General features: G+C 33.6%; 1 protein-coding gene across 2 annotated transcripts in view; it reads left to right on the top strand.

Moving 5' to 3' along the window:
• OTUD7A (OTU deubiquitinase 7A) overlaps positions 1 to 21,960 on the top strand; it is a 391,428-nt gene that overhangs the window by 163,059 nt on the left and 206,409 nt on the right. The window lies entirely within an intron of this gene.

Here is a 21,960-nt window from a genome sequence, read left to right on the forward strand (position 1 = left end):
CTCTCTCTCTCTCTCTCTCTCTCTCTCTCTCTCTCTCTCTCTCTCTCTCTCTCTCTCTCTCTCTCTCTCTCTGTCTCTCTCTGTCTCTCTCCTTCCCTCCCTCCCATCTCTAGTTTCCTCACTTACTTATCCTCTTCTCCCTCTTTTTCTTCTACTTCTTCCTTCTTTCCCTCCTTCCCCACTCTTTGTCTCTGTCTCTATCTTTCTGTCTCTATATCTCTTTGTCTCTCTGTCTCTGAGATAATGCTTCCTTGCTGCAATGCAGTGTAGCTTGGAAATGGAGATAATGCTTCCTTGCTGCAATGCAGTGTAGCTTGGAAATCTTCTGAAATTATCAGTCAGTGAATATCTGGAAGACTTCTTAGTTTCTTTGGAAAAGATTGCTTGCTTTATTTTCTATAGTGTAGCAAAATTAATAGAGGAAAGTTGGGGCCAAAGCATTAGTTTAGTTATAAGAGGAAAAAAACAAATCAATCCATTGGCAAGGAACAGAAATTTGGGTGGTTTAGATCTTTAGTCTAATGCTACCCAATCAGTGTCAACTATAAATCAAGGAGATGTAGAAACTACTCCATCTGATGGCTAGACTCCATTTGTACTAGTGTGTGCTATCTGATCCACTTATACCTTCCTCATCCCTCTGATGACAATGAGGGTTTCATGCTAAACGCTATCCAGGCTATCTTAGTTATCCATGTCCACCTCATTGTTTGAAGACCACATTAATATCTTTGCTTCAAAAAAGCCCTCACTTAATTTTTTCATGAAATCAGTGAAGCAGGAGGGCTTGAGAGAAAAAAATCTGAAATTATAATTCTGAATCTATTTAGATTATTCTGATAGAATGAATCTCTTCAGAAATCAAAAGCTAGAGGAAAACAGTCACAACAAACTCTGAGTTAATCAGAACTTAACTAACTGGAACTCTCAATTAACTATCCTAATTTTCTGTATTCCAGTATTAGACTGAAAATCAACCAAACAAAAATAAGTTTGTCTAAGAGATCTAGTCAAAAGAGCAGTTTCTAAGAGTGAATTAGTGTCTCATTTAATATATTTAATCCCTCTTTCCACAACTACAACAAGAACATCACAACATGAGAATTATCCTAACCATTGTCCTGTTCCTGAAGCACAGAAGGAATTCTTTATGTTATCTGTACTTTCCTTTGTAGGATACATATATATCAGTACGGTACAGTGGAAAACCTGTTAAATTTTGAGAGAGTGGACCAGGATTCAAATCCTGTCTCTGCTACTTAGTATTTATGTAAGGTTGGATGAGTCACTTAATTTTTCTAAGTCTCTTATTGTTTCATCCATAAAATGGGGGTGTTGATCTAGAAAGACATATGGTCAAGTACAATCTTAGGCCATTGCTAGTTGGATGATCTGGGCAAATCACCTAACTTCTCTCAAACAATTATTATCCATTTACCTCCCATGATGATTATGAAGATAAAATGAGAATATTTTCAAAAGACTTTTCAAATCTTGAAGTACCACATAAATAATAGGTAGCTATTACAAATGATCTCTAAAAGTCCTTTCTACCTTTAAAATTAATATCTCATGTTTTTCAATAATTTGCTGTTGTTCCGTCATTTTTTTTTCAGTTAGCTCTAACTTGTGACTCAATTTGAGATTTACTTGTCAGAGATACTGGAGTTGTTTATTATTTCCTTTTCCAACTCATTTTATAAATGAGGAAACCAAGGCAAATAGAGCTAAGTGACTTGTCCAGGTTCATGTAGCTAGATTGCGATTCAGAGTTTGAATTTAGAAACATGAGTTCTATTAACTAGCCTCCAAGCTCCAATCATCATGGCTTTTTTAAAATTAGGAGTTTAGCAGATAATAGTATGTTTCAGTCATATTTTGTCTCTACATCTCTTACTAGTCTTAGTGGGAAATTTTAAAGTTGCTAGATTTTAAAACTAGAAAAATATCTGCTAACTTAATTTCACATCATCACTAAATATTTCAAAAACATGGGTGTCTTGATGTCAGAGTTCTACTTTAAAAAATGCCAGTGAAAATAAAGTGTAAACTCAATTTGACACATGGAGATGTTCACCATCTAGCCCTAATCTAACTTTTCAACCCTTCTTCCTTAATACTTTTCATCAAGAATCCTCCAATTTAATTGACCACTCTATGCTACCCCACCCGGCACCCTCAAGAATACGCTGGATTTATTCTCTTCATCATTTATTTAAATCATACATATCCATTTTCTATTCTCTGAAGTCAAGCTGCACTTTCCCACATCAGGGCATTTCTGTGCTTAGATTTCCCTACCTTCAATGTCTGGACTAGATTCCCTCTTCATGTCTTCTTGTTGAATATTTTCCCCTTTGATGCTCACTCAGAACTTATCACTTTATTAAGTCCTACCTTAATTCTTACCCACTAGAAATGATCCTTCTTTATGGACACTTTATTGTTATTTGTTTCATAATCACTTGTATCTTTATTCTTTTATTAGATTGCAAACACTTTGAGACCACGCCCTGGGCTATTTTTTTAAAGTATATCCTTTTACTTTGTTCAGTACTTTGTGCAGAGCAAGCATGTAATAAAAGCTTTATGAATTATTTGATAAATTGAAATTCCGTGTCTTTGACTCATTCAGCTTTCCTTACTCTATATGTGCTTTTGCTGCTTTGAAAGCATTCCTCATTTACATGCATCCTTGCATTGCTGGTTATCTTTCCATATCTTATTTCATTTGATGGGCAGGAACTATATCTCACCCTCCATGTCTACCACAGCAGCTCATATATAGAAGTATAATACTATTAATATTTGACAATTTATTGTTGCTGCTAAGTTATCATTAATAATATGCTTCTAGCTGCTTATACCCACCATAAGTCTCTGGGTCGCCCTTTGGCACCTCTATAGCATGGAGCTTGTATCATGAGAAGAATATTACCATTTTTGTTTTAGGGAGATATTTGGTGGTATTGAAAGCATTTCATCATTCTTAGAACTGGGAGTCAGTATTGTATATGATTGAAATTATGGATGATTATGATAAATAAATTTGAATTGATGATTCTAAATCCTAGAATCCTTTGCTGACTGATATACTCTTAAAACTCAACAGATATAGTTATAGAGCAAATGGAAGTGATATTTACTATTAATTGAGCCCATTTGAGCCAATAGATTGTACAGGCTGAAACTGCTATGAAAAAGTACATTTGCAAATAATTGTTTCATCACAGTTAAAGGAAAATTAGAAGCTTAGGGGTATTTCTTTGATTTTTTGAACTTGGAATTTGACTTCCACACTGCCTTTTCCTGTGATAGGAATTTCTTGTTCCCTTGACATACTCATCAGTATCCATGGAATTTTATCTGTCCTTCAAGGCCCACCTCAGATACCACTTCTCCCCTGGGATGCTCTTTTCTCTCTTGGACCTGGTGTCACATTATGTAGCTCTCATCATTTTGTTGAGCTTTATTGTTTTGTTATTGTAGATCTTCCTGCTGGATTGTAAATTCCACAAAAGCCCTAACTATGTGTTAATTATATTTATATTTTATTCAGCACTTAATAAATGGCTATTGAATAAATTAAGGACTAGTATACTAAAAGACAACTACAATGTCCTCCAATACTTTTTTGTTATGTTCCTGAAATTCAAGCTTAAGCCTTCTAAACAATAGTCTTGATCCATCATGACATTTTTTATGCTGAAGTTCTTGGGAATATTTTTCAATTTAAGCTCTGACTCGCTTTCCGCCTTGGTATTAAATAAAACAAGAAAACAAAGGATTAGCTATAGTAACTAAATATTTTTCACAACAGATCTCCTTAATCCTAATGGCTTATGTGACAAATGTGGCTATCTTAGTTTATGACAGTACACCAACTAAATAGCAATTAGGAAAAGGATGTGGATTTCTATAAATTACATACAGATTCACTCATGGAAATCTTTTGTATGCTGGAACAACATGAGTAAGAAAGTATCAACAACTTAATGCCCAGCAAGTGTCTTACCTTCTACAACTCAGAAGTTTTAGATAGGGTGAGGTTATCTTATGCTGTTTTATGTTTTATGGATATTCAGGTATGTTTTTTGGATCTTCAAAGATCTGTGATAATTCTCTGTAATTTTTTTTCTTTGAATTCACAAAAAAAGTAAGAGCACACAAAGGAACTGTGTTTATTTTTTTCCTTTTTAATAAAAAGTTTTATTTTTCAAAACATATGCATGGATAATTCTTCAACATTAGCCCTTACAAAACCTTGTGTTCTAATTCCCCCCTTCCCCTATCCTCTCTCCTAAATGGCAAATAGTCTAATATGTGTTAAAATATTATAGAAATATGCATAAATATTTATTATCTTGCTGCACAAGAAAAATCAATTCAAACTGAAAAAAATGAGAAAGAAGATAAAATGTAAGCAAACAACAACAAAAAGAGTGAGAATTCTATGTTGTGGTCCACACTCAGTTTGCACAGGTCTCTCTCTAGGTGTAGATCTCTTCATCACAAGATCATTAGAATTGGCCTAAATCACCTCGCTGTTGAAAAGAGCCACATCCATCAGAATCAATCATTGAATACTCTTGCTGTTGCCATGTCCAGTGATCTTCTGGTCCTGCTCATGTCACTCAGCATCAATTCACGTAAGTCTCTCCAGGCCTCTCTGAAATCATCCTGCTGGTCATTTCTTATAGATTAATAACATTCCATAACATTCATAAACAACAATTTATTCAGCCATTCTCCAATTAATGGGTGTCCATTCAGTTTCCAGTTTCTTGCTACTATGAAAAGAACTGCCACAAACATTTTTTGCACATGTGGGTCCCTTTCCCTCCTTTAAGATCTCTCTGGGATACAGTCCCAGTAGAAACACTGCTGGACCAAAGGATATGTACAGTTTGATAATTCTTTGGGCATAGTTCCAAATTGTTCTCCAGAATGATTGGATCCGAGAACTGTGTCTGTTATGAATCTTGTTAGCAGCACTTTTGCAGCTGCAAAGAACTGTGCCCATTGATTCAGAAATGACTAAATAAATTGTGGTACATGAATGGAGTATAGTTTTATGTTTCATGAAATAGGAATGAATATTAAAACCACAGAGAAGCATAGGAAACTTTATGTAAACTGATAAAAATGAAATAGGAAGAACCAATAATATGCAAAATTAGACTTAAAATGTAAACAAAAAGAACAAAATAAAATCAAAACCAAACAAAAAGGTTATGATCATAACCTTACTTAGCCCTAAACCAAGAGATATAAGAACACACCTCCCTTCCTCTTTTGTAGAAGTGGCAGATTGTGAGTATGAAATACTGCAAATAATATTAGAATTACTTGATGTGTTGGAGAGTTTTACTGAACTGCTTTAATTTTTTTAATTCTATATTATAGGAAATTTAGGGAGGTTAAAGGAGGGAAGGAAATACACCAAAATTGAAGGTGATATGAAAAAAATAAAAAATAAATGTGGCTCCCAGATTATCTTGGAATGTTAGTCTTTGCATCCATGGCTATTGATAGAGACTATTTAGTAGAAGAGAGCATTGATTTTGAAAATAAGATAATTTGGTTCCAGTTTTGACTTTGATACTTAGTAGTCTATGAATAGATTTTCTATGAAGAGTAGATTACTATGTAAATGGGAGCTGCTATTACCTGCTAAAGTCAGAAAAATATCTAAATCCAAGAATAGAGACTCTGATGAGTTTATCAGTACTGACAAGATTCTGTGAGCAGTATTGAGGGTGCTTAAAGACTTTTGGGACACTTTATCTAATGGGAAATTATCCATTGAAAAGATATGGTATTATTCAAGGCAAAAAAAAATCCCCATTGGAAACATGCAGAGAATTTAGTCAGTGGGGTACTAAGAAGAGAACAGACCTGACTTGAAGCTGAATTGGTGACATAAAGTTTCCTAATCAAATAGTATTCCCAAAGCATGGGGGGATTATGAGTAATCACAGGTGTAATAAGGAGAATATAATACTTATATTGGTTACCTCATTGGGCTATTTTTTCAATTAAATTCTAATTTTTCAATTGGCAAAAATCTGCCTTCTCTTCCTCCCCTCAAGAATGAAAGAAAAACAAAACCTCTGTTACAAATTCATGTAGCTAATCAAAACAAATCTCTGCATTGACTTATACAAAATAATGCATGTGTATGTGTATGTTTCTCATCCTCCATTTTTGAGCAGGATCAATGATATCGCAGATGGTGTCTTGCTCCTGAATTGAACGTTAAGTGAGACAGAGTTGTGCAAAGTCATCAACCTCAGTCTTCCTGAGTCATCCAAGTCCAGTGTCAGGACAAAGTCAGGATGACTGGTGATGGCCTGGGATGCAGTCGATGACCTTAGCATCTTGAATTACTGACTGAGCTTCAGACGCTCTATAGTACCTGCTTCAGCTGCCCTCATGGCTGTTGGAATAAATTATTCTCATTCACCCCTTCTTCTGGAGGAAGTCTTTGTATATTCAGAGTAAGCATCCCTGTAACTCACTGAAGGTTCGAAGCCCATCAGTTACCTTCAACCTCCTTTAGTCCTCTGTTGAGATGGTTTAACCATGCTATAACTTCTTGGAGACAGAGGTAAGATTTGGATAAAAGTGGTTCTCAATGATGGATGAACAGTTCTCAAAAAGGCACAGCAGCCCTCATACCAAGAGTGCTGAATATCCTATACACCCTGTGTATATACACAAATATTTATTGATTTTGCAAGTATATATATATATATATATATATATGCCTATGGAGATATTCACACAAACACTATATGTTTCTGTGTATGTGATTTTTCACCTCTCTGTCAGGAAGTCTGGAAAAGAGTCCCATATTTCATCATCAATCTCTTTGAAATTCTGGTTGGTCATTAGTTATTCCTTCATTTTAGAAATTATTCTACTAGTTTTATTCACATCATTTTATATTAGTTTATACAAAGTTTTCATGGACTGGTAAAGATCTGAAACATACTGAATAAGTTAAAAGGAGATGTGGTGCAGTGCTGAGTTTGAGAGTTGAGGACCAGGACTCAAATATCCATCTCATACTAGTTGTGGCTCGCTCCATTGCTCTGACTTGGTTTACTCATTTGTAAAGTGAGCATATCAGTGCCTACCTCACAGAGTTGTAAATGGAATCCTATATATAAATATAACATATGTATTTGTGTATATGTATATATTTTACTATATACCTATTATATATGTACACCCATATATGTGCTTTGCAAAGTTAAATCTCCAAAGAGATATCAGCTACTGTTTCCATCTTTTGTCTTCAGCAGGGAGACTGTGGAAAGTTTTTTGTCAGACTTAGGTGATGGGTTGGTTGATGATGGCTTAACTGCCTTCTTTTTATTCTTTGTTATAAGAGATGGGTAGAGATTTATTCAGAAATAAAGATGATATGTAAACACCAGCTATCAATAATATTTTATTTTGTTTTGTTGTTAAAGAAAATGCCAGCTATTGAAATAATGTTAGTAATAGCCAAAATCTAAGTAAGCTTGTTTTAATCAGTAACTCAGATAGATTCCTGGCTCTGGTCAGGAAATCCTGAGTTCAAATTTATAAATATATTAATATGAGCTACCGTTACCAGATAAAGGTCAAATTCAGATTCAGGATGTTCATACAAGCAGGAGTGATTTCATGTGATATACATATGAAAGGCTGAGTGAGCACTGTTTAATAGGGAACTATCTATTCAGTGAAGGGATGAAGGTACTGATTGTGTGACGCAGGGCAATTCATTTAAGGTCTGTCTGCCTCAGTTTCCTCATCTATAAAATCAGGATAATAATAGTTTCTACCCCTAAGGATTGTAGTAAAAACAAAATAATCTTTATAAAGTGCTTTGCAAATCTTTAAGCCCTATAGAAATATTAGCTTTTCTTTATTCTAGGCATCTCTGCCAGTGTGTGTATGTTTGTGTGTTTGAGGAGTTTGGGGGAAGGAGTGATGTAGAAAAGGCATTGACTATATGGAGGCCCAATTAAATTAAATACAGCCAGTTGCCTGAGTTGAGAATTGTGGGAGTATGGAGCAAGCCAGTCAGGACTTTGCAGAAGGTTTTATCTATCCTTTTTATTTTGGGACCTCCATTGTCATAGCAAAATTGTTCTAACAGAACCTGTGGGTGTGGAACCGTATTTCACAGGAATGTGTCAAACGTGAATTTGCCTGTGAATCTGACAAAGTTGTGAGGCTTTTCCTGTGTATTTGGGGGAAGGAGGAATAAGAAAAAAGATGAGGTTTTTGTTTGTTTCTCCTAAATATGGATGGGCAAAAAAGGGATAGGAGTTTCTCTTTGTCAATAAAGCAGAGGAAAGAAATTGAGCTAAAAATGTTCTCTCTTTTGGAAAACACTTTTGTGGTAATCTTCCTATATTTCCTAAAGCTCTGAGTAGAACTATTTTAATTGACTGAAGGATTAAGTATGGCTCAAAAAAGCTGTTGGTCCGTTTCAATCTTTCCTGATTTCTTCTGTCAACAAGATTGTTAGTTAGAGTTCCTCAATGGATGTTCCTACTGTTTTAAATTGGGAAGAGCTCAAAACAGCCTTCTTTCAAACAATAACACATTTTTCTCCCCCACTCTCACTTTCCCAAGATAATTTCAAAGTTAAAATGATTGAAATTATGTTATCCATTTTCTAGTTCAAGGTTATATAAACTTCTCCCTTTTCTGCCTCCCTCCCAAGGAAATGGTCTGTTTTTTTTCGTTTCATGTAAAAGGCATCAAAACCAAGCAATTGAAATATACATTGGTCTAATACTTCTATCTATCTTTTACCTCTTCATTTACTGTTTCCTGAAAGCTATATCTTATTGATTCTTTATGTGAAACTCCCTTCTTAACACACACACACACACACACACACACACACACACACACACACACACACAGTGTTATAAAAGCAGTAGATAGGGCAATGGACCAAATGTCAGGAAGATCTTGGTTGAAATCTGGTGTCAAACATTTACTATACCAAGATAAGGTTTAAATGGATTCACATGGAACCTATGCAAAAATTGACCACGTATTAGGGCATAAAAACCTGAAACTTAAATACAGAAAGGCAGAAATAGTAAATGTATTTTTTTAGATCACAATGCAATAAAAAGTATGTGCAAACATTTACTAACTGTGATCATGAACAAATCACTTTACCTCTGTCTGCCTTAATTTTCTTCTGTTAAGTAGGGGTAATAATTCTTAGAGTTGTTATGAGGATAAAATGAAATAATATTTGTAAAGCTCATTAAAAATATCAGTTATTCTACTACACTACTCCTCTTCACATCTCAGTCCTATGTTCCCAATTCTTCCTCATTTTCAGCAGGTGACTTAATTCAGTAGGAAGATAGTAGTTGAATGAGCATCTTTTCATATGTAGTGGTAAGAGATGTGTACTTTGAGTACCAAGACTTGGGTTCAACCAGTTTAGTTTTAGCAGCTTTGAGCCAATCTTTTCCCTTTGTACTTAGGTTTCTTTTTTTATGAAATTAGGCTAATACTTGCCCTATTTCATAGGGTTATTGTGGTGATAAAATTTTATAACTTTTAAAATTTACTTTATTAAGCTGTAAAATACTATAAAAATGTCAGCTTCTGGCTTCTTTTCCCCACTCCATTCTTATTTCTAAAGATCAGGAGACAGATCTTTCCTCACCTCCCTACCAGGTGAATGGTTCTTCCCACCCACCCCCAACTGTAAAACTAATATGTTCACCTATTATTGTGACTTCACTCTATCTTACTTCTGAAGTATCGTTCATTAGAAAAAAGAGATAGATCTGGAGACAGAAAGCCTTCCTTTGGTCTTTCATTTATTCCTTCCTTCCTTCCTTCCTTCTTTTATTTCTTATTTTGCTTCCCTTCTCCCTTCCTTCCTTCCTTCCTTCCTTCCTTTTATTTCTTATTTGCTTCCCTTCTCCCTTCCTTCCTTCCTTCTTTCCTTCCTTCCTTCCTTCCTTCCTTCCTTCCTTCCTTCCTTCCTTCCTTCCTTCCTTCCTTCCTTCCTTCCTTCCTTCCTTCCTTCCTTCCTTCCTTCCTTCCTTCCTTCCTTCCTTCCTTTCTTTCTCTTTCTTTCTTTCTTTCTTTCTTTCTTTCTTTCTTTCTTTCTTTCTTTCTTTCTTTCTTTCTTTCTTTCTTTCTTTCTTTCTTTCTTTCTTTCTTTCTTTCTTTCTTTCTTTCTTTCTTTCTTTCTTTCTTTCTTTCTTTCTTTCATTCTTTCTTTCATTCTTCTTTCCTTCCTTCATTCTTCTCTTCTTCCCTCCTTTTTTCTTTCTCTCTCACTCTTTTTTCTCTTTTTTCTGTCTTTTCTTTTATTCTTTCTCTTCCATATTCAAACAAACACCAATTATTTCTTTAGCATTTGTTCCTGGAGAACATGATAATAGGTTTTCTAGAACTAAACCACCTACAAGCTATTTTTCCTGTCAAACAATCTCTGGGTCATTACAAAGTTAAAATTCACAAAACCCACACTGGTAATACATGTAGTGTATTTATATAAGCTATATCATTTCCACAGCAAAAAAGGCTTATAAGACCCTCAAAAATCCACGTCATATTCATATTTTATGGCAAATTGTGGTTCTTATAGCCACAGACAATCCTCATCTTGGCTAGTTTTCTCAAACATTACAGCATTAGTAATGGGAGAGATGCACTGTCACTGTTATCTAAGCCTGCTACTGGAAAAATGAGTCAGGATGATAGTAGTTTTAGTTTTATCATCTTGGCCATGAAAAATTGTATATATATATTCATAGAATCACAGAATGTCAGGATTGGGAGGTCTAGTCTAGTGCCATCATTTTGCAAATGAGGATATAGAATACTGAGGTCCACAGAAATCATGTGACTTGTCCAAAATAGCTTGCTAGTTAGAGGTGAAACTCGGGCTTGATGTCAGGTTTCAAAGGAAGAGGGATTACTGAGTTATAAAGGTGAGGAAGGCAATTGTAGAAACTGGTGATGGGAAGCAACTAATGGTGAATCTCCTGGTGATGAGCTTTTTCTACTACAATAGGCTTATCTTAAAAAATTAAACACCATCTATCACCAGGACAGTGACATGATAAAAGCAGGATTTAAGGAAAATTAATCTTTCAGTAGTATTGGGACAAATAAGCTAAGCTAGAGTAAGAAAGAATGCTTAAATATATATAGAATTATAAGAAAAGACATTCTGCTGAAATAAATATATCAATTAAAAACAAGTTTACAAATTTTATGGGATAAACCTCTGGTTTATAGACGAGTCAAATCTTTGCATCATCTTTTAGATTGTATAGAACTCATTTCATATTCAGTATATTGGACTGATTACATTTGTACTGAAAACAAATGAAATTTTTCTTCATAAACCCAAGTAAATAAATTAAAAGTTAAGTTGTTTTTTATGAGATATATAATACCATTTAAAAAAAAAGACATTAGAGTGTCACTGGGTTAAAAACCCAATGTATCCTATACTTATACCTCTGCCATGAAATCTTCTGAGACTCCTCCAACTTATTGATTGATTTCTTCCTAACTCATAGTTTATCATTTACTGCGGGGATTTTTAACTTTGTGTGTCATAGATCCATTTGGCAATTTGAGAAGCCCCTTTTCCTAGAATGATATTTCTAAATGCATCAAATAAAATGCAGAGTGTTTTGAAATTCATTTTAAGCTTTTAAAGTCTGAAACTCCAGTAATAGATTTTTGTAACACCTCATATATAGGATTACAAAAGAAACCAGTTAATTAGTTTAAAATATACTGTCACAAATCCATGGACCCCAGACTGAAAACCCCTGAGGCAATTCTTCCGTGATGATAAGTTCTGTCTCTTTAACTAAACTGTATGGACCATGTCTTATACTTCCTTCACTGGGCACCTAATAGTAATTCACTGAATGCTTATTTGTTGAATGATTTATTGATTGTTTAATTAAAAGACTGGTCCTAGCAGTCCCACTTATATTGGACCGCAGCTGTTTCAGCTACCTTGGAAACAAAGGAAATTGCTGTTAAAGAACATTTTCTACTACAGGATAATCAACAATCCTTAGCTAAAACCCTTGTGAATGATGTGTCACCTGTAAAAGCAAGTGGTGACATTTCTAGCATAAAGTACAAATGATTTAACTCCCAGGAAACCTACAACTAGTGAGAAGGACATGTGTTTGTGATGCAGGAATCTTGATTGTGGGAGAAGATGCTTTTTCCTGTAGTCCATGTATTTTTATCTGGTGGTTGAAAAATCATCTTTAACACAATAAGTTAGGAATTGACTTCTAGCTAATAAAATTTGAACCAAATTCAAGTTCTTAAGAAAAGAAGAAAAAAAAAAATAACAATTCTAAAAATAGATATCCTTCCTTCTAAGATCATAAGGAGACAGTAATCTTTGGGGAATGAACTTTTCATTTTAGGTGGGGATTCTGGAACTGGAAAATATCACCTGTACTCTAAAATCCCCCCTTGTTTTCTTATAGATGCCTGAAATTTTACTATAGACGCTTCATTTCTGTTAGCATAATATCTTAAATGCAATGGGGCTTAATAAATATTTATTTAATAGAATTCTTTAGACTTCTTGTTTATTATTAAAATGTAAATCTCCCTAACTTGAATAATAGTAATTATTTGTCCTTAACAACTAACAATAGCAATGGCACCAACTCACTGGTAAAATAGAAGAGTACAATATATTGGATTAGAAAACAAAATCAAATAATATTTTTATAGAAAAACACATACTTGAAACATAAAGCCTCACACAAAGCTATTATAAGGGGTTGAAGGAAAATTGATTATTCCTCAACTGAATACTATAAAACAAGAGTAACAGTATAATTTCAGATTAGACAACAGCAAAAAACAGGCTATTAAAAAGAATAAACAGGAAACTACATCTTTTTGAAAAGGTAACAGACAATGAATTAAATGCAATACTCAGCATATATACACACCAAACTTAAATACTTAAAAAAAACTAAGTGAATTTCAATGAAAAATAAATAATAAAACTGCAGTTGAAAAAGAAACCTTCAGTACACCTCTTTGTGCCCTAAATACATCTTACCAAAAAATAAAACAATAAAGAAATTTAAAACTTAAATAGAATTTTAGAAAACTTAGATACAATAGACTTGGCAATTGTTGAAAGGGAATAGAAAAATATGAATGAGTTTCAGATCTTTCCCAGAGACCCTTTTTTTGTTATAAAGACACTGATTCAGGTTATAAAGACACTGAAAAACTATTAAAAAAAACAGACAAATTTCATTTCTTTTGCAGTTCTTTCAGACACTTGTGCTGAACTCCACTGAGATCCTGAGGGATCTTACCTTATTTTAATCTTTTAATGAACCATGCTTCTGTTAAATATGGCTCTTCTCCATAGACACAGATCATAATTCTCCCTATATCTTAGTAGATCATCTTTAAAAACCATCACACAGTGTCCAACCTTTTAGTGATAAGCTTTTTTGAATTTAACTAGATAGATTCCTGGATAATATATTTAAAGTCAACTGATAGTTACACATTTGAAGCCTTTTTGACTTGGTGTACATTCTACCAGGACTTAACAATATATTAAGGCTGGTATTAAGCAATGGGGATAAAAAAATCCCCACCAAAACTCTCCCTACCCTCAACATGCTTATGCTCTAACTGGGAGATGGGAAGATAATATTAAGCAAATTGAAATAGACAAGTAATATAATTATTACAAACATAGGCAAAAAGTACTGGAATTGGTGAGAGTGTGTGGAGTTTCCTGTAGAAGGTAGTATGTGAGCTAAGTATTGAAGAAAATCAGGGATTTTAAGAAGTAAATGTGAAGAGAAAATAACATCCCAAAATAGAGAAACAGATGGTACAAAGATATTGATCAAAGATCAAGGATTGTGTTTGAGGAAAAGTATGTAAACCGGTATCACTGGACTGTGCAAGGAAGATATTAATATTTGAGAAGACTGCCAAGAAAGAAAAGAGCCAGATTAAAAACAAAAACAAAACAAAACCATAAATGCCACACAGGGGAATTTGTATTTGATTCTGAGGATAGAACAAACTAGTAGAGTATACTGATTAAAGCGGTAATGTGGTCAGATCCATGCTTTAGGAAAATCACATTTTGAACTGGAATGAAAGAGACCACTTTCCAGGTTATTGCAGTAGTTCAGGAGACAGGCAGTGGTGTCTGTGCAAATGGAGAGAGAAAAAATATCTTAGAGATGTTGTGATATAACATAGCATAAGATGTAACAAGATTTAGCAACTGATTGGAAATGTAGGCAGGGTGACAGGATTTGAGAGTGATGTTGAGGTTATAAATCTGGGTGACTGAAAGGATGGGGATACCTTTGACAGTGATAGGGAAGTTCTGAAGAGAGGTGATTTTGGACAGAAAGGATATTGATTTTTCTATATATTACAATTAAGCTTTGGAGAAGGGCTTTAGTGAAAGATCTTAAGTTTAACTCTGAAATATATAAAACATAAATATGTTTCCTTTTTCAGATAACATAATTATAGTTTTATAAAGGTCTTTATGTTCCAAACTCATTGGATTTATGTAAAAAATTCAGATATTGTGACAGACTGATGGTTGGGGAGAGAGATAGATATCATACAAATCCATACCTCCTGTTACACCTTGTTGTGGGACGGTCCTGGATAGCACCAAACTTTAATTTAGGCAGTCAGACAATGCATATGGAGCAAAAATCAACAAAACAACTGGATGAAATCTAGAAATTTAGTTAAATCATAAGGAAGTATGGTATCTTTCAATGGTTTCCAATCTTTCTGAGTATGAGGTTCCCGTTTTTAAAAGAAAAAAAATATTGAGAAAAATCCATAACAAAAAAATGCCATAATTCAGTTAACACTTTTAAATGAAACATGATTATATGTTGTGAATTTCTGTTTTGCTCAACCCATTGATATCTAGAGATTCAAATTTTGGTATCCAAAACTCTTAAGGTAGGATCAGTTAGAAGGCAGAAGATCAGATAGGTAAGAGGAGAGCAATAAGAATGATGCACTGAAAAGCTGGAGAGAAGAAACCAAGAAGAGAGTGTTATCAACAGTGTCAAAGGCTAGAGAGACCACATGGATAATGAAGATAGAAAATGGATCCTTGGATTTGGCAATTAAAATATGATTGGTAATTTTGGAGAGAATTGCTTCAGTGAAATGATAAGAACCTTGATTGTAAGGAATTAATAAGATAGGGGGGAGGGAAAAAGGTGGAGGAACCTACTGTAGAAGGCCTTTTCAGAGAGTTTAGCTACTAAGGACAGAAAAGATATAGGGCCAGAGTTAATGGAACTGGAGAGATCAGTGAGGATTTTTTTTTCAGGATGAGGAAAACATGGGCATGTTTGTGAGCAAAAGGAAATGAACAAATAGATAGAGAGAATTTGGAAATGAGTGATAGAGTGGGTATGACAGAAGGAGCAATCTGTTGGAGTAAACAAGTTGGAATGGGATTACTTGAAGAAGTAAAGGGGTTAACCTGGTAAGAAGTAAGGCCATTTTAGTGATAGGAGATGAAGAACAGAGAGAAAAGAGCTCATGGTGAAAAGCTTCATTTTTTCTTGTAAAATCAATATGACAAGGTTCTCCGCTGAGAACTGATAAATGTGTGAAATGATTATATGTATATATATATGTATATATATACATATATATATATACATAAGAGAAAACAGAAAAGAAAATTACATGATAACTTTATTATATATTTAAAAGGAATAGCAAACTATACTTAATAGACTTTCAATTTTGTGTGCAATCATCTTTTTTATTCTACTATTGAGGAAATACTTGTTTTATTTCATACATTAAAAATAAAATAAGTATTTTTTTTAAATGGCAAGGGAGTCTTCAGTACCAAAGCCATGATTCCTGGAGAAAACAAGAAAAGTCATGATCATAGTTCTGGGAACACATGAAACATTTGTCTAGCCCAGCTTCTTAAACTGTGGTTCACAATGCCATATGAGGGTCTCATAATTGACCGTGAGAATTGTGAAAGCCCTGGGAGATTTGAGGAGGAATGAAAAAATTTGGAAGAGCCATTGTAGAGCATAGTATAGTGAGTTGATAATGGAGGCACAGAATTGTTTAGAAGCAATGAAGATCCAGTTGAGTTACATAGGTAAATTTGTAGTGAATCCATTTGAATGGTTACATGATTTTCTCTATTTTAACTCAACAGCACCTTGTAGGAGTGAAGATGCCAATTTGTGGGAATAACCCAAGTCTGAGGCTCCACTGACCCTAACTGGAAAAATGATAAGGGAACTAGGGATTCATGGAAGAGGACACTGCAGATCTGAATGGGTTGACTATGAGTTCAAAATGAGAAAAAGAGGAGAAAGATTTAATGGAAGGGAGATGATTGATAGGTCAAGGAGCTAAAGGACATACTGTGGATGAACATGTCTGTGGACAACAACTAATAAAAATTAGATTGAGTGATAGATATGAATAGCATGAACCTCACAAAAGGGGGGTTTATATTTATATATTATAAGTGAGTTATAAAAGTGGAGAGGAGTGGAAATTGGTGATAGGAAGCAATTCATGGTGAATCTCCCTGTGATGAACCTTCTGTACTTAGGCTTGTCCTAAGAAACTAAACACAATCTATCACCAGGACAGTGACATGATAAAAGTAGAATGTAAGGAAAATTCATCTATCAGTTTGGGAACAAATAAGCTGTGCTAGAGTAAGGGGAAAAGCCTCTACAAAAGATTCTGCTCCACTCTTGATTTTCCCTCCCTTGAATGCTGATTAGTTTGGACTTTCTATAATAGAAATAATAAAAAGAAGAAAGATTGTAAACAAAGAGTAGAAAAAGTCAAGGAATCTATTAGAAAATTTTGGAAGCCACACACAAAACTAACTCCAGCTTTATAAAGTGCTGTTGGTACTATTCTTTAGACTAGGAATTCTTAAATTTTTCCTACTTGAGACCCCTTTTCATCCATGAAATGTTTACATGAGTGCGGGTATATAATATGATGTGTACATAACGTATATAAAATAAGTTTAAAAGCCAAACATTTACTGATAATAAATCACAATTTCACAATTCTCACGGTCAGTTATGAGACCCTAATATGGCATTGTGAACCACAGTTTAAGAAGCTGGGCTACACAAATGTTTCATTTGTTTCCAGAACTATGATTGTGACTCTTCTTGGTTTTCCCCAGGAATCATGGCTTTGGTACTGAAAACTCCCTTGCCATTTAAAAAAAATACTTATTTTATTTTTAATATATGAAATAAAACAAGCATTTCCTCAATAGTAGAATAAAAAAAGATGATTACACACAAAATTGAAAGTCTATTAAGTATAGTTTGCTATTCCTTTTAAATATATAATAGTTATCATGTAATTTTCTTTTCTGTTTTCTCATATATAATATATATATAAAATCATTTCACACATTTATCAGTTCTTTCTGTAAATGTAGATAGTATCTTCCTTCATGGGATCTTTGTTATTAATTTGAATGTGATAATCAAAATCTTAGTTGCTCAATGTTGTTCTTAAAACAATACCTGTCCCATTTTAGAAAAAAGAAATTGAAAAAGCTATTAATCAACTCCCTAAAAAAATCTCCAGGACCAGATGGATTTACAAATGAATTCTACCAAACATTTAAAGAACAATTAATTCAAATGCTATGCAAAATTGGAAAAATAGGGAGAGTCCATCAAATTCCTTTTATGACACAAATATTTTTGTGCTAATATTTAAACCAGGTAGGGTCAAAATAGAGAAAGAAAATTTTAGACCAATTTCCCTAAAAATATTGATGCAAAAATCTTGTATTAGCAAAAAGATTACAGCAAGTTATCTCTAGGATAATATAGCATGACCAAGTATACCAGGAATGCAGAGCTAATTAGAAAAACTATTAGCATAATTGACTATATAAATAACCAAACTAACAGAAATTATATGATAATCTCAATAGATGCAGAAAAACCATTTGACAAAATCCAGCACCCATTCTTATTCAAAACAATATAGAGCATAAGAATAAAATGAGTTTTCCTTAAAATGATCAGTAGCATCTATCTAAAACCATCAGCAAGCATCACATGTAACTAGAAGCATTCCTAAAAAGATCCAGAGTTGAAACAAGGTTGCACACTATCATCATTGCTATTCAATGCTGCATTAGAAATATTAGTTTTAGCAATAAGAGAAAAAAATGAAAGGAATTCTAGTACATAATGTAGGAAACCAAATTATCACTCTTTGCAGAGGATAGCATATTTAGAGAATCCTATAGAATCAACCAAAACCTATTAGAAACAACAGCTTTAGTACAGTTGCAGGATACAAAATAAAAATTTTTATTTTCAAAACGCTTACATAGATAGTTTTAAACATTCACTCTTGCAACACCTTGTGTTCCATTTTTTTCCTCTCTCCCTTCCCACCATTCCCTCCCCTGGATTGCCAGTAATCCAATATGTGCTAAACATGTGCAATTCTTCTTTATATATTCCACATTATCACAGTATTTCTATATTCACCAACAAAGTCCATCAGCAAGAGATGCATAGAGAAATTCCATTAAAATTGTAGATAATATAAAATATTTGGAAGTCTTCCTGCCAGGACAAAGTCAGGAACTATATATGAACACAATTACAAAATATTTTTTGCACAAATAAAGTCAGATCTGAACAATTGGAAGAATATCAAGTGCTCATGGGTAGGCTGAGCTAATATACTTTAAAATGACACTTCTACCTAAATTAATCTATTTATTTAGTGTCATACCAATCAAACTGCCAAAAAACTACTTTACAGAGCTAGAAAAAAAATAATAACAAAGTTCATCTGGTGGAACCAAAGTTCAAGAATTTCAATGGAATTAATGAGAAAAAATTCAAATGAAGGTGACCTAGCTGTACCAGATCTAAAATTATATTATAAAGCAGTGATCATCAAAACCATTTGGTATTGGCTAAGAAATAGAGTAGTTGATTAGTGGAAAGAGTTAGATTCCCAAGAAACAATAGTCAATGACTATAGTAATCTAGTGTTTAATAAACCCAAAGATCCCAGCTTCTGGGATAAGAACTCACTATTTGACAAAAATTGCTAGGAAAATTAAAAAATAGTAAGGCAGAAACTAGGCATTGACTGACATCTAACACCCTATACTAAGATAAGGTTGAAATGGATTCATGATTTAGACATAAAAATGATACTATAAGCAAATTAGAAGAACAAATCTACCTCTCAGACCTGTGAAGAAGGAAGGAATTTCCAGCCAAAGAGCTAGAGAACAGTATGAAATACAAAATGAATTATTTTGATTATATTAAATTAAAATTTTTTGTACAAACCAAACCAATGCAGACAACATAGAAGGGAAACCAGAAAACCGGGGGAATTTTTTATATCCAAGGGTTCTGATAAAGGCCTCATTTATAAATATATAGAGAACTGACTCAAATTTATTAAGAATGCAAGCTGTTCTCCTTTTGTTAAATAGTCAAAGGATAAGAACAGACAATTTTCAGATGAGGAAATTGAAACCTTTTTTAGTCATGTGAAAAAATGCTCTAAATCACTATTGATCAGAGAAATGCAAATTAAGACAATCCAGAGGTACCACTATATATCTCTCAATTTGGCTAAGATGGCAGGAAAAGATAATTATAAATGTTGGAGGGCATGTGTGGAAACTGAGACACTAATACATTATTGGTGGAGTTGTGAGATGATCCAACCATCCTGGAGAACAATTTGGAACTGTGCCTAAAGTGCTATCAAACTGTGCATACCCTTTGATCCAGCAGTGTTTCTACTGGGTCTGCATCCCAAAGAGATCACAAAAAAGGGAAAAGGACCCAAATGTGCAAAAATATATGTAACAGCCCTTTTTGTAAGTGGCAAGGAATTGGAAACTGAATGGATGTCCATCAATTGGAAAATGGTTAAATAAGTTAGGTATACGAATATAATGGAATATTATTGTTCTATAAGAAACAATCAACAGGATGATTTCAGCAAAGCTGTAGAAACTTGCTTGAACTGATGTGAGTAGGACCAAGAGAACATTGTACTTGGCAACAAGAAGATTATGTGATGATTGATTCTGATAAACATGGATCTTTTAAACAATGTAGTTATTCAGGCAAATTCCAATAGACTTGTGATGGAAAGAGCCATCTGCATCTAGAAAAAAATTGTCAAGTCTGAATGTGGATCACAACATAGCTTTTTCACCTTTTTTTGTTGTTGTCTCATTGTTTTTTGTTTTCTTTTTTGGTCTGATTTTTCTTGTGTAGAATAATAAATGTATAGAAGAATTGCACATGTTTAACATATCTTACTTGCTGTCTAGAAGAGGGGTCGAGGGAAAGGAGGGAGAAAAATTTGGACCACAAGGATTTGCAAGGGTGAATGTTGAAAACTATCTTTACATCTATTTTGAAAATAAATCTATTATTTAAAAAAATCTAGCTGTTAATGTACACAACATTATCTTGGTTCTGCTCATGTTGCTCTTTACAAAAATCATTCCACAACCCTAGACTTCTGTCCTCCTATTTAATTGACCTATTTCTTTCTAGCCCCTTATTTTGCCATTTTTCAAATCTTTCAAAGCTTCTCCTAACTCTATAAGAAAAAAACTTACCTACATCTCACCACTTCCAGGACTGAGTCCAACTGGCAGCATAGGAGAAAATTATGAAAGCAGGTGCTTTCGTTGTTAGGGCATAATTTTAACCCACTTGAAAATGATGGATTGAAATTGAGGTTCTTTAAAGAAGGAAAAGAATATTCATCTGATTTCTCCTTCTCCTAACCTCAAACACTACAAAATAACTATAAGAAAGACTAGATTTGTCATTCCTTTTCCTTTTTATTTATTTTATTTTTTAAAAACTGATTGTGATTGATCAATACAGGACTCTATTTTTTAAAATGTTATCCACTTCCAGAGAGAGAACTAATTAAGTCTCAATATATATTAAAGTATAATTTTCTCACTTTCTTTATTTTTCTTGCTCTTTATTTGAAAATATTGCAAAGATGGAATTATGTTTTGTATGATTTCACAAGTATAATTGCTATCATATTGCTTACTTTTTCAGTGAGCTAGGAAAAGTTAAAAGGGAGAGAGAATTTGGAACTCAAAATTTAAAAAGAAAAGAATGTTAAAAAAATAATAAAAATTTAAGATAGAAAAAAAAAAAACACTCCTAGTGAGGAGAGTCAAAAAAGTATTGATAAAACTGAGACTGACCCAAGAAACTAGGCTGTCATTAAGAGGGGGCCTCATCCATTTTGTTTATGATCCTTGTGATACCTTTTTTATTTATCAGCTAGGTATGTCCTGAGAAAAATGGATTTTCTCCCAGTAGCAGATTCTAGAGTTAGAAGACATTCCTGCACTCTGTCCTATGTAATCAGAGCCTTGCAATATTATAAACTTGAGCAATTGTGACCATATCCCGTTTTCAGATTTACCCTTTGCAAGCCACAATTAGCATTACTTTGAGAAAGAATAGCAATTTGAAGGCCCAGTTCCTTTAATGAATTCAGAATGTTTGATAATGAATAGAATTGGACAAATAAGGTCAAAAACTTGGGGACAGAAAACTAGCAATAACAAAACAAACAAAAAAATGAGGCCTTAGAGCCAGACAAATAAACTAAGAAATCAATAAAGTAGCAAGTTTCCAATGGGCTATCCTGCCCAGCTTGGATCTAGATGCTATAAAGGATACAAAAGAGTTATAAGGGAGAATCTTTGTACTCTAAGAGCTTACATTTTATTTAGAATAATAAGACTAATACACATACAACAACAGAAGAGAATATGTTATGTGTTAAATTCTGTGACATAAATAATAAATCATGGAAGTGTGC

Source organism: Sminthopsis crassicaudata, chromosome 2 (genome assembly GCF_048593235.1).
Source record: "Sminthopsis crassicaudata isolate SCR6 chromosome 2, ASM4859323v1, whole genome shotgun sequence".
In the NCBI taxonomy this organism is placed as follows: Eukaryota; Metazoa; Chordata; class Mammalia; order Dasyuromorphia; family Dasyuridae; genus Sminthopsis; species Sminthopsis crassicaudata.